Here is a 12,847-nt window from a genome sequence, read left to right as displayed (position 1 = left end):
ATTTTTTAATCTGATCTTTTGTTATATATCATTTTATCATTGTTTCTGTTATTTTTATTGTGGTTTATTACAGATTATACCATTTATTGTTACGCATTACGTTATCATTTTAATTTTTCTCTCATGTCATTGTTCGCTTTTAATCTAATATTCCACTTATCATATCTATATCCATTTGATCAATTGTTCTGCTCTATTTATCATTCTGTCTTTTTTTTTCATTCCTTTTTGATTCCTATCGTCTGTCGCGCTGTCTCTCTCAGGTCCAGGTGTGCTGGATTTTGAGTTCAGTCCTGGTGTTTCTCACAGCTGTAAGAAGGATCTTCTGCTGTGCAGGAGAAGGGGCGGGCTAACCCACCCTGGAGGCGGATCCGGCCCCGCCCAACTCCGCAACAACTTCCAGGCCGCCTTTGTGCTCTGTAGAGGTGCGTCATCAGTTAACCGCTCAGTGACTGATGAACTAGTGCCATTAAATCCTCCCTGTGTGTGTGTGTGTGTGTGTGTAGAGGTGTTGGAGAATCAGGTGTGGCACGGCGAAGGCTGCACGCTTGCCTATTGTCAAGAAGAGATTGACGTGTGGACGCAGGAGAGGCGGGGCTTACTGATCAGAGAGCTGCTCTTCAATCCGCTCTCGACCAATGAGAGACAAGCACTCGGGGCGTCATTGAACTACTGAACATACACACGGGCATGTTTATGTTTCCTCAGGAGGTAACGGCACACACAGGTTTAGCCTTGAGCTTTATACTTTATATGAGTACGTCTTATTACTGGGTGTTACTGCCGGTCATCGAAGTGTTTGTTTTTAGTGTTTACTTTACTTTATTTGTTATCTTCACACCAAGAACGATAAAGTCCACTCCATCACATTATAACTTCAGTTTAGAGATGTTGATGTTTCTATCGTTCATCAGCTGGAAAAAGCTGGATTTAAAGGGATATTGTGTCTGTGTTTTTATCATTACATTGTTATACAGTATGAACCAAGGTTATTAAAAGTATATTATGTTATATTCTATTGTATTACTACTGTCTGTGTTGTGAATGGGTCTTTAGTCATTTAAAAACAAAATTTTTTTTTTTTGACAGAAATATTTAAATAATTCAATGCAAAATTCATTCATTTTGGTCAGTTTTAATCTAAAAGAAACTGCATGTTAAATTAAACTTGTAAATTTATTCAATATAAACGCTAAAACGCATTGTATATTACTTTAAATGTATTTCAAAACATGCAACATTATAATAGCACAAGACTGTAATTAGGTTAGGTTAATGCGAGTCAAGTTTCTTATATTTTCAGAAGATTGTTTTCATTAAAATGCATGTGATTTTAAAACTCAGTTACAAATATGAACCTTAGTTTTCATGAGCATTCGCTCGATCACGAGTCTTATTATTTGACACTGTTGTGATACTGGACCTGGTGTCCTCTCACAGGCCTGTTTCGACTGCCGACCCAGAACGATCAGCAAACGCTGGAAGGAGAATCCCGCTCTGTGTGCGAACGCACCGACTCGACATCAGTTTGACAAGAACAAGTACGTGAGAACCATCGCATGTTGATGAAGACGTGACCGCGGAACCGGATCGTAAGCCTGTGCCCTTCTGTGTGTCTGTCAGGTGTTTGGTTCACGCGTGAAGAGCGCGCTGTCAGTCACAGTAAGGTCCGAGCGCTGAGCTCTCGCTGTCAGTTTGACGTGTGTCGTCTCGAGCTCACTTCGGACTGTAAGAGGAAGGACGGCTGCTGCTTCGCTCACTCGCTCATCGAGCTGCAGATCTGGATCCTGCAGAGAGACACTGGTACACAAACTTCACAATGAAGTATAACATGGCACAAACATGACATTCAGAGTAATATATATGTATATAATACCGGTGCATCTCAATAAATTAGAATGCTGTGGAAAAGTTCATTTATTTCAGTAATTCAGCTCAAATTGTGAAAGTCGTGTATTAAATCAATTCAGTGCACACTGACTGAAGAAGTTTAAGCCTTTGGTTCTTCTTCACTCTCCACAGATTAGAATACTTCATAAAAAAGATTTCTAGTGAATTGTTGGCCTTCTGGAAAATATGTTCATTTATTGTACGTGTAGGGCCTCCTTTTGCTTTATTTACTGCCTTTATTTACTGATTAGCTTGAGGCGCTGCTGAGGTGGTGTGGAAGCCCAGGTTTCTTTGACAGTGGCCTTCAGCCCGTCTCTAGTTTCTCATTTTCCTCTTGACAAGACCCCATTGATTCTCTGGGGTTCAGGTCTGGTGAGTTTGCAGGCCGGTCAAGCACACCGACAGCATGGTCATTTAACCAACTGCGTGTGCTTTTGGCGGTGTGGGCATGTGTCAAATGAAATGAAATCAGCATCTCCAAAAAGCTGGTCAGCAGAAGGAAGCATGAAGTCCTCCAAAAAATCTTGGTAAACGAGTGCAGTGACGTTGGTTTTCAAAAACACAATGGACCAACACCAGCAGATGACATTCATCCCAAATCATCACAGACTGTGGAAACTTAACACTGGACTTCAAGCAAAGGGCTATGAGCTTCTCCACCATTCCTCCAGACTCTAGGACCTTGGTTTCCAAATGAAATGCAAAACTTGCTCTCATCTGAGGACCAGTGGGCAACAGTCCAGTTCTTCTCCTTAGCCCAGGTGAGACGCCTCAGACGTTGTCTCTGGTTCAGGGGTGAATTAACACGAGGAATACACGACAACTTTAGCCAAATTCCTGGTTTCTCTTGATGCGTTGACCCCAGCCTCAGTCCATTTCTTGTGAAGTTTGACAATCCTCAAAAGGCTGCAGTTCTCTCTGTTGGTTGTGCTTCTTTTTCTTCCACACGTTTTCCTTCCACTCAACTTTCTGTTAACATGCTTGGATACAGCACTCTGCGAACAGCCAGCTTCTTTGGCAATGAATATTTGTGTCTTACCCTCTTTGTGAAGGCTGTCAATGATTGTCTTCTGGACCGATCAAGCAGTGTTCCCCATGATTGTGTAGCCTAGTGATCCAAACTGAGAGACCATTTTGAAGGCTCAGGAAACCTTTGCAGGTGTTTTGATTTGATCATTGATGTCACCATATCCTAATTTATTGAGATCGTGAATTGGTGGGTTTCTGTTTCTGAGCCAAAATCATCACAATTAAAAAGAACCAAAGACTTCAAAACTACTTTATATAATCTGTATGAGTGCCAGATATGCTTTTTGAATTTGAAAGGCATGATAAATTGAGCTTATTTTGTCCTATGGGACTTCCGAAGGGTAGCACTGAATGAAAATGTGATATTTAAACCCCAGGAAAAAAACGTGTACGTAAAGTTCAGATGTGTTGACTTAAAGCATTCGTTCTTGAGCATCAGTGAATGTTAGAGCTTTTGTAATAGATCTCCCTCAGTTGTCTTCAATGTGAAAAATCATAACCTCAAAATTCACTGCGGGAATGGTGTCTTGGAGGTTTTTTATGAAGAAGAGACAGTGGGCAGTTTAACTGTTCAGGGGCTCGGCAACGAAACTGAAAAAGTCAACGACTTAAAATTGTGATTTGAAAACGCTCAATTAGTTTGATGTGAAAATAACACAGCAATACTAAAATGAGCAGCAGGTGGAGACACTGAAACTAACAGACTTCACCTGTGTGTGTTTAGGAATCACTCATGAAGAGATTGTACAGGAGTCTAAAAAACACTGGAACAAACAGCTTGTGAGTTTCTATTTAATTATTATATTATTTTAGTAGATATTTTAATATTAAATCAATTAATAGAAATAAAAGTCATTCTTAAATGGTGCTTTATCGTTATTTTCTTACCTTGGTGTTGTTTTTTTCTTTCACAAATCAAGTCATTTTGTTCTTTCTCACACTTCATGTAATGGCAGGAATGCGAAAACTTAAAAAAAGGATGTGAAAGTGTCAAGTTGCTTAAGCACTAATTAAACCAAAATGCTAGTTTTTTATTTAGTGAAAATCTTGGTTGCTGTTTTTGGAGGAAGGATCTTTTAATGCTTACTGTTGGAGGTTTAGTAAAATAATTAGCACTTTTATCATTTCTCAGCTCTATTTATGTCGTCTTTCCATCAGCCTGCGGTCGTAGCTTCCTCTCACTGAGCAAAATCACTGGTGCCAAATCGAAGAGTCCAATCAGAACGGAGGTGACGTAATGGCAACGTGGGTCCTGTGCAGGGAACAGGAAGTGCCAAGGTCAAAGGTCACAGGCTGGAGCTGATGAAGTTTGTGTGCGGTCAGTGCTGGAGACGGGCTGGTCAGTGAACCGGACCGAAGCGCAGAAATACTGCACCGCTAAAGCCAGACACAGGTGCAGACGGATGCTCACACACACACACACACACACACACACACCTCAACACAACTGTCTCACTCTCTTCACATGTCTCTTTTCAGCTGGACCAAAGACAGGAGGGTTTTACTGGTCAAATCCCAAGAGAAGAAGACGTGGGTCGCAGTTCGACCTTTGCCCTTTTCCAAGACCTTTCCTCAACAATATGAAGTAAGTAAAAACCTGGGGTGGAAGCCAGAAACTCCTGATTCACATCTCTACTTTAAAAAAGACTCTCAAAGATGTTTCCTGACCTCTTAAAATGTTAGATGCAGTCGGAAATGGCTTGATAGAAAATATATTCTCAGTTCTATTAATAGCTCATTAATGCTAAATTACTCTTGAGTCTTGTTTAAAAGATTTTATTGCATCACCATTGAAATGGTTTCAGGAGGTGGTTACAAAGTTCCTCAACTAGATTTTCAGCAAAATGTTATCTTATTGGATATAGTTTAGTTCAAATGAAGACACTCCTAAGCTTTATGTTCTTGATTACATCAGCTCAAGCTGAATTATTGCACACACATTCTTCCTTCCATGCTAAATAGGGGAGGGTTTCTTTCTTTTTCTGCAGCATAAAAACAGGATGCTCGACCTTTATTTGGCACGTAGTGAATAATCTGTTCTTTACCTAATAGCAACATGTTTTATCTTTAAACACTAGCGAGACACAAAACACATGTATAGGTTCCAATTAAAGCTGCAAACCACAGCAAGCATGCATCGACAGGACGCCATCTAAACAGGATGTTGGTTAAACAGCTATGCTAGTTTATTGCTGGAAATTGCCATCAAAGTCATCAAACAGACATTACAAAAAGTGATTCTGTGGGTGAGCTATACTTTTAATAATTGATTTAGTAATTTTACTATTATTACTATGGAAATTTTAACTATTTCTAAAATGAAATGATACTCTGAATAATAAAATAAAACTACCAGTAGGTGGTAGTAAATGTCGTAATGATTAAGTCAGAGTCATATATGCTTTTTCTTTTTTTGATTTGTCCAAATGGCTGATTCATTCAAGAGTGAAGTTCTTTACTTAATGGTCCATTGAATCGTTAGGCTTGTTAAACTTAAACCAGATCATCACCATTAAAACATGAAAAAGTTGAAATGCGAAATTAAAACCGTCAGTAGGTGACAGCAAGTCACTGAGATTCAATCACTTGATTCAAACAACTGATTCATTCAGGAACAAAACATTTGACGATGCTAATGAGTGAATCATTTATTCAACAGATTCATTTAAAAAGCTGATGTGTTCAACAAGTAAACACTGTCCATTGCTCAGAGAGGCAAAACAGTGCTGTGTTATTTGTTTGGACCTCTGTTTTTTGACTTGACTTAAAAATGAAACTGACTGCAGTTGTGTTGGCTGCAACATGAGCAAAGGTGCTTTTAGGAGTCTAGCTTGCAAGCACCAAATCCTTGATTTGTCCAACCTGGTTTCTTGTCGCCTGTGTTCTTCTGACTTTATTTTTTGCAGTAAGTAATGAATATGCACCAAAAAATATACATTTCAATTAGGAGGCGAGTGGAATAAAAGTACAATTTGTCCGAAAAACTCAAGTAAAGTACAGATACTCCCAAAAAATACTAAGCTAGTATTCATATTTTGTTACTTTACCCCACTGCTAAAAACACTGTACGTTTTCTCATAGATCTGCGTCCATGTGCTGAAGCAACGTAAATGCAATTACATCGGGAACTGCACTTTCGCTCACAGTCAGGAGGAGAAGGATCTGTGGACGACATGAAGAACAACGGGCTGTAAGCGTTAAATCAAACACAAACACAATCAACACTGATGTTCAGTCACAGTCACATACTGCATATACCAACCAGGTTTTGTGAAGTTCTGAGGTTTGATTTAGGATTTATAGGATTTTGTGTACAGCTGTTCATGGCAACATTTGTAAATTACCAGTATATACTTTTTCAAAAATTAGTTTTTATTGATTTAGGCAGTAATGAGAGTTCTAGTTCTACTTGCCTCTGGGAAATATAGAGCAGAGGAAACAATGGCCGCAGCAGTTGCAGTGAAATCACAGCTCCTACTGCGGCCATGGTAGATCACCAGACGTCCTTGAGAGTATAGTTCCTAGTCATATCAGTCTAGAAAACCACAACTTTTCATTTTCCTGTCGGTCTTAGTACATGACATAACTACAGAAGGGTCCAAGTTTAAGAAAACGTCAAAACCCTTTGGTCATTTTTTGTACGCTATGCTACTGGTCTAATCGGATTCAGTGATCTATGCTAAGCTATGCTAAAAGTGCTCTCGCCAGACCTGAGATCGCTGAATGGATTCAAAACTTATGCAAAAGCGCTTCTTTTAAAGCAATCGTTATAATACTTTTTAGTATTCATTTCAATTCATTTGTTTAACTGTTCTGATTATCAGTATTAGACAGAACTGAATGACGGCGCAAACACGAGGGAGAACGGGAGCGCTATGTGCTCAGCTGCTTCTTATCTCAGCACCGCTAAAATAAATATAAATGATACTTGGGTTAATGACAAAGTGTACTTTCTCATGTACATTGTATGTGTGTAAACCGGTGTGAAGTTGTTACATCAAAGCCTAGATATGGTCTGAATTAATGATTGAGGTCTCGTGGTTCTCCGCTACAGTCAAGGACATCCAGCTGGTGTTTGACGATTGGCTCTCAACCTCCAAACAGAACAGAGCCTCTGACATCACCCTCAGCATCTCAGCCAATGGAAAAGAAGCAGATCACCATGCCGACAGACTTTGCTGAACCGGCGTGTACGCTCCAGCTGGCTCATTTCTCCGTTTCTCCTGTTTCTTATCAGCATCGGCTAAACGCCGGTTTTCAAAAGTATGTACATTCTGCGGCTTAAGGGGTCCAAGAGTTTTAAACACTGGCGTGTTATAAAAATAAACGTGACGAGCCACGATTCAAACATGATTGGTTGGTTTACCTGTCAGTCAAATGGCCTCTTGGGCTGGTCTTGGCCATTTAAAGAGGATTTGAGACCAGAGCAAGAGTGAGCTTTAACATATTTACTGTATAATAAAATAAACTAGAACTATAGATCTACTAATAGTATGGCTGCTAATAAAGAATGCATTATAAAAATATTTGACAAGTTAATATAGATCTATATATAGCATCGCTCACCTTCTCCCAACGTCACAATAGGATTTTACTTCAATAAAGGAGATGGGGTGTAAAAGGCTGCATGAATAACCCTACAGTACTAATTATTACATATTGGGAATATATTGTTTGTTTGATTGCAAAAGAAACAAAGTCAGGATTAGCTAACAAGCAACCATATATATAGCCCAAATAACGGCAACCAATCACCGATATTTTAATTTTTTAGGCTAGGCTAAGCCCAAAGTTGTGTAAAACATGAAGACTTAGCTGCTTACGTGTTTTATTTCTACAGCTGAACGGGTTCTACTGTTCTCTGTGTTGGAAACACAGCAGCAGTAATCGCCAGTGGCAGCAGCACATCTCCACAGAGAAGCACAAGCAGAGAGTGTTCAGCAGGAGAGGAGAGGACGAGAGCCTGGCCTGGTCCCACCGCTTCCCCGGACCCCGCTTCTCCATCTGTCCCAGGTTCACCATCGTCAAATCAGTGAGCGTCATCGGTCGCGAAGGGGTTGTCTTTGTCCTGATTGGCTGTGTGTTTGATTGACAGGTCGGAGGAGGGCTGTGCCGATGGTGCGAGTTGTGACTTCGCTCACAGCGAGGAGGAGCTTCAGGAGTGGCGCGAACGAAGGGATTTCCTGCGCAGGACGTTACACAGAGCCAGAGCCGAAAACCTGCTCTCCCCAACTGACAACGACTTCGGCATCTTGACCTTCATATTTCAGGATTAAAGAAAAAACTGCGTCAACCAGAACACGATTCTGTCATGTTTGATGAACGGATATTTTACTTCATGTTGCTTAAATAGAGAATAAATCCTGTTTATACACTTAATAAAGCTTTCATCTGTTAGACGGCAATCAGAGCATACTGTCTTTGGGCTGTTGATGTGATCTCTGCAGTATTTGTCCAAGACTTATAATTCATGTTATAAAAGAAAATTAAAATTACACATCGATCACAGTATAATGCAGTAAACATTACTTTTGTGTAATTATGTTTCTATTTGTATTTTTACGCAACTAGAGCTATAACCTTTTTCTCAACCCTCTTTCATGGTCCACCTTTAATTGATATGAGGCAGCGGGAATGGGTCTTTATTAAAAATGGCATTGTGTTTCTTCCATTTTCAAGTTTGTTTTGTGCACAAAAAGTCAGTGTTGCAGAGTGTTATAATATCTTAATATCTTAAAATGAACATTGTGTTATTACAACTTTTGAAAAGTTACCCTTTATAACAATCATTGCAATTACGTTTTAATATATTGTAATTTCCCAGTCCATACTCGAAAGTCATGTTCTTGTAGCTAGAAATGCATTAAGCAATCTCACCTGGTTTGTCAGGGGTTGGCAGCGGCCTGTTGTGTTGGTCTTGTGTTTTGTTGTTTTGTTGATGCTGGACATGGCTACTGTGTGAGGCATCCCGGTCACACCTTTTCCCGCCCCACCGGTAGGGTCTGGTTCACCCTTCGTCCCACCTGAATGCGTCCATTTGAATTGCCTCTGGAATTGGGGCTGGAGTCACTGCCAGCGGTTTCACCCGTCTTTTGGACTATTACAACAAAACCCTTGATTGTTAAATAAACTGTTTTTTTTCTGCAATTGGGTCTGCTCGTCTGTCCTTACATGGTTAATGATTTGCATGCATTATATTCATGGTAGTTTCTAGACTTTCCCCTCAAAGCCTTTGGAGAGGGTTCACGCTAGTGACATCTTGTGGAAAAAGCCTTTGCATCAGCAATTTTTTTTATTTACTGTTTCAAATCAATTTGTTCTACAATTCTCATTTTTGTGTGAATAAATGAGTCAATAAAAGATTATTGTGGAATGGTTCATTGGCGTAATTGATACTAGAAGCCTTTGCAATGGTTTTTAAATCAATATGAAGCAGGTGGTTGTGTGCAAAAATGGAGTTTGGGCTGTCACAGATCACGTGGTGATGGCAAAACAAATCTACTTTACTTACTAAAGGATCTACTTTATCGGCGGGATTTTCAAACCGCTGCTGTTTCACCGAAAACTGTCTGAATCACACCAAACATGGAGTAGTTTTGAAGCTGTTGCAGACTATCTGGACGAGCTCAGCTCATCTTCTATCAGTTTGTGTTCCCTCAGGGCCGTGTCCTCTCCCCAGTGCTCTTCTCCCTCTACACCAACGACCGAGCTTCAAAAGATCCCTCGGTCAAGTTCCTAAAGTTATATTTGATGAAATATTTATGAAGATGAGTGGTGACGGATGTTATGGGAGTGACGTGATGGAGCTCAGGAGATGCGGATAACATGACCTTGACAATTAATAAACTAACAAATCTGCTTCTAATATTGAATTAATTTCTAATTACAATATTGAAATACTCGTAAAGCCTTTAAAAATACTAGAAATCGCGAATGGAATTGGGAATCATTAAAAAAAAAAAACAAACACATAGCACATTTAATTAATTTTGTTTGCTTCTCTGTTTCCTTTAAAAAAGTCCAGAAATGTGTCTTTTTAAACATGCATTGATGATGTTCACTGCATTGCTGCGGCCTTTCAAGATCTGGCATGTTTCAACTCATCTTAGAAGACGAATTTGGTGGCCAGGTAAAAAAAAACTAAACAAAACATAACACAAAGAGAAGTTTCTGGTTGCTTGGGTTCTTTCTGGGGATATTTGAAGTCATTCTGAAAGTGAAAGCGATGTTTTAGATTTCTGCTGCTCGTTAGGTAAGATGGATTCTCCAGCCGAATACGATTACAGCTGCCCGGTGTGTCGCGAAGTCTTCAGCGCTCCTGTTATTCTGAGAGTGCAGTCACAGCTTCTGTAAAGAGTGCCTTCAGAGGTTCTGGAAGATCAGGAAACCCGCGAGTGTCCCGTCTGCAGGAGGTCCTCGAGACACGACCCTACGTGCAACCTCGCGCTGAAAAACCTGTGCGAGTCTTTCCTGAAGGAGAGGAACGAGAGCGCTTCCCCGGCGTCCGAGGAGATCTGCGGATTGCACGGCGAGAAACTCAAACTCTTCTGTCTGGAGGACAAGCAGCCTGCGTGTTTGATCTGCTTGACTTCACGGACGCACGACAGTCACGCGTTCAGACCCATCGGGGAAGTGGCTCGTCGTACAAGGTGGGAGATGAAACACGCTTATAAGCGAGGTCTTATAAACCACGTATGCCTCTGTGCGCTTTCGCTAATGAAGCCCGTTTCATGACCATCCTGCAGGACGAGCTCGACGCGGCGCTGAAGCCCTTGCGAGAAACTTCAACACAAAGAAAACATCAAAGGGAGAGTTTGAGAGAACCGTTCAACACATCGGGGTGAGGACGGATTCTTTTGAAGTTTGAGAAGATGTATTGCTTGTATTTTCAGAACGGATTAGGTGCATATTTTTATTTCTCAAACCATTTTAACTATTGCGCATTTTAAAAAAATGTAACAGAAACTGAAACTCGCTGGAGTGGGCGAAGCCAACGTGCATGCGGCAATACCATTGGCTAGTGCTCATTTTCAGCAGAATCGTTTTAATCATGATTTAATATTTAATATTGTTGTAAGATTGGTGTAATCTAATAGAAAAAATAGATCTTTATTTTTATCTTCATTATTATCGTTGGTCTTTTTCACAGAGACACGGAAAGACCAGTGCGAAAGCATAGCAACCCAGTAATTCGTTTAATTTGAAAATCTGCATTTTCATGCATAATAGAAAAAATAGAAATGCTTTATTAACTCCATAAGTTCAAGTGTTATTAAGGCTGGAATACACAACAAAGTCTTATTCCTTGCAGTGTGTGTGTGTGTGTGTGTGTGTGTGTGTGTGTTAGATGGGTTCAGTGCAGTGCAAGTTCTGTAACATTTCACATCACATTATGCTATCTTTCTATCAGCACTTTCATTCACGCTATGTTTTCTGTTGAATCACAACTGAATTGGTTGGCTTCTAGCTTGTAACTATCGTCAGCTTCTCCAGAAGTTAAATTGGAGGAAACCAGGGCAAGAGTTACACAATGTAACAGTGTATTCCAGCCTTTGAGCCATTTAACACTTGTGTTTTGTGAAAAAAGACTGATTTGCATACTTTAACCTACAGTGACAGAACATCTGCTACTAGAGTACTAGTGCTACTGTAGTTCAGAAAGTTTGAATTGTAGTTAAAGGGTTAGTTTACCAAAAATGAAAATTAGCCTATGTTTTCTCACCCTCAAGCAATCCTAGGTGCATATGACTTTCTTCTTTCAGACAAATCCAGTCAGAGTTATATTAAAAAATACTGGTACTTCTAAGCCCCTGTCATTGCAGTGGGTGGGTGTTTTCCTTTAATAGTCGAAAAACACATTAAATAAAGCCTGTATCCATAATAAAATGATGCATGCGTTTTTGTAATAAATTTCTAATGTAACAACAAATGCTTTTCTTTCACTTCTGTTGATTATAATATGCAAAACAATCCATATTTCAAATGAAATAAACACTTCTCTATCACTATTGTTTATATGCGGAAACAGTTCCTCTGGATGACGTATGACATTAGCGTATTATTGATGAATTTGGAGAGAAGAAAACACATAGTGGTAGTCATGAATTAGAAGCATAAATATGAGGATTTATAAAGAAAATGTTGGAGGATTTACGATAGAAGACCATGAGGAGACTGGTTTCCTTTGCTAAAAGTAAGAAAACTTTCCTTCATCTCCCTGAGCTTGTGTGTCAGTAAAAATGGGCTACTTTTAAATTTTAGAGTAACTAAACCTTTAACTAATACATTTATTCACTCCACTTCATATTTGCTCCAGAATAATTTGCATCTTTAAGACTGACTGAAGTGAATGTGGTTTTGATTTCAGTCTCAAGCTGATCACACAGAGAGTCAGATTAAACAGCAGTTTGAGAAGCTTCATCAGTTTCTCAGAGATGAAGGAAAGCTACGATCACTGCACTGAGGAGGAAGAGGAGCAGAAGAAGAAGATGATGAAGGAGAAGATGGAGGAGATCAACAAACACATCTCAGCTCTTTCCAGACACAATTAAAGACACGGAGAGATGATGAAAGACAATGACGTCTGCTTTTTAGAGGTCTGATTTCAGATCATTAGTTGATTGATTGATTGATTGAGTTGTTGATGATAAATGGTGTGTTTGTTTCTGCAGAAGTTTCTAGTCTCAAAGGAAAGGTGAGTGATCTGCTGGTGTTTCTGGTCTCTCTGCTTCTGAAGTCAAATCCACTTTAGTCCTGATCCCGAATCTTCTTCCAGAGTCCAGATCTCATCACATCCCGGATCACAGACACCTTCTGGAGCTTTTGATTCATGTGCCACGATACTTGGGCAACCTGTCCTTCAGGAGTCTGGAAGAAGATGCAGGACATCATCAGAACAGTGAGTCTCAGAAGATCTGTGCTCTTGTAC

At 39.9% G+C, this 12,847-nt stretch overlaps 1 long non-coding RNA gene and 1 pseudogene across 1 annotated transcript; both read left to right on the top strand.

Annotated features, from left to right (window-relative positions):
- The first annotated feature begins 1,410 nt into the window (after positions 1-1,410).
- On the top strand, positions 1,411-7,806 carry LOC122332988 (annotated as a pseudogene).
- A 61-nt stretch (positions 7,807-7,867) lies between these two features.
- Positions 7,868-9,279, top strand: LOC122330697. The gene is made up of 2 exons (XR_006248055.1): positions 7,868-7,932; positions 8,015-9,279. It is a non-coding gene; the product is annotated as an uncharacterized LOC122330697 (long non-coding RNA).
- The last annotated feature ends 3,568 nt before the right edge of the window (positions 9,280-12,847 follow it).

This window comes from Puntigrus tetrazona, chromosome 3 (assembly GCF_018831695.1).
Source record: "Puntigrus tetrazona isolate hp1 chromosome 3, ASM1883169v1, whole genome shotgun sequence".
NCBI lineage: Eukaryota > Metazoa > Chordata > Actinopteri > Cypriniformes > Cyprinidae > Puntigrus > Puntigrus tetrazona.
This window is presented reverse-complemented; position numbering and strand designations above follow the sequence as displayed.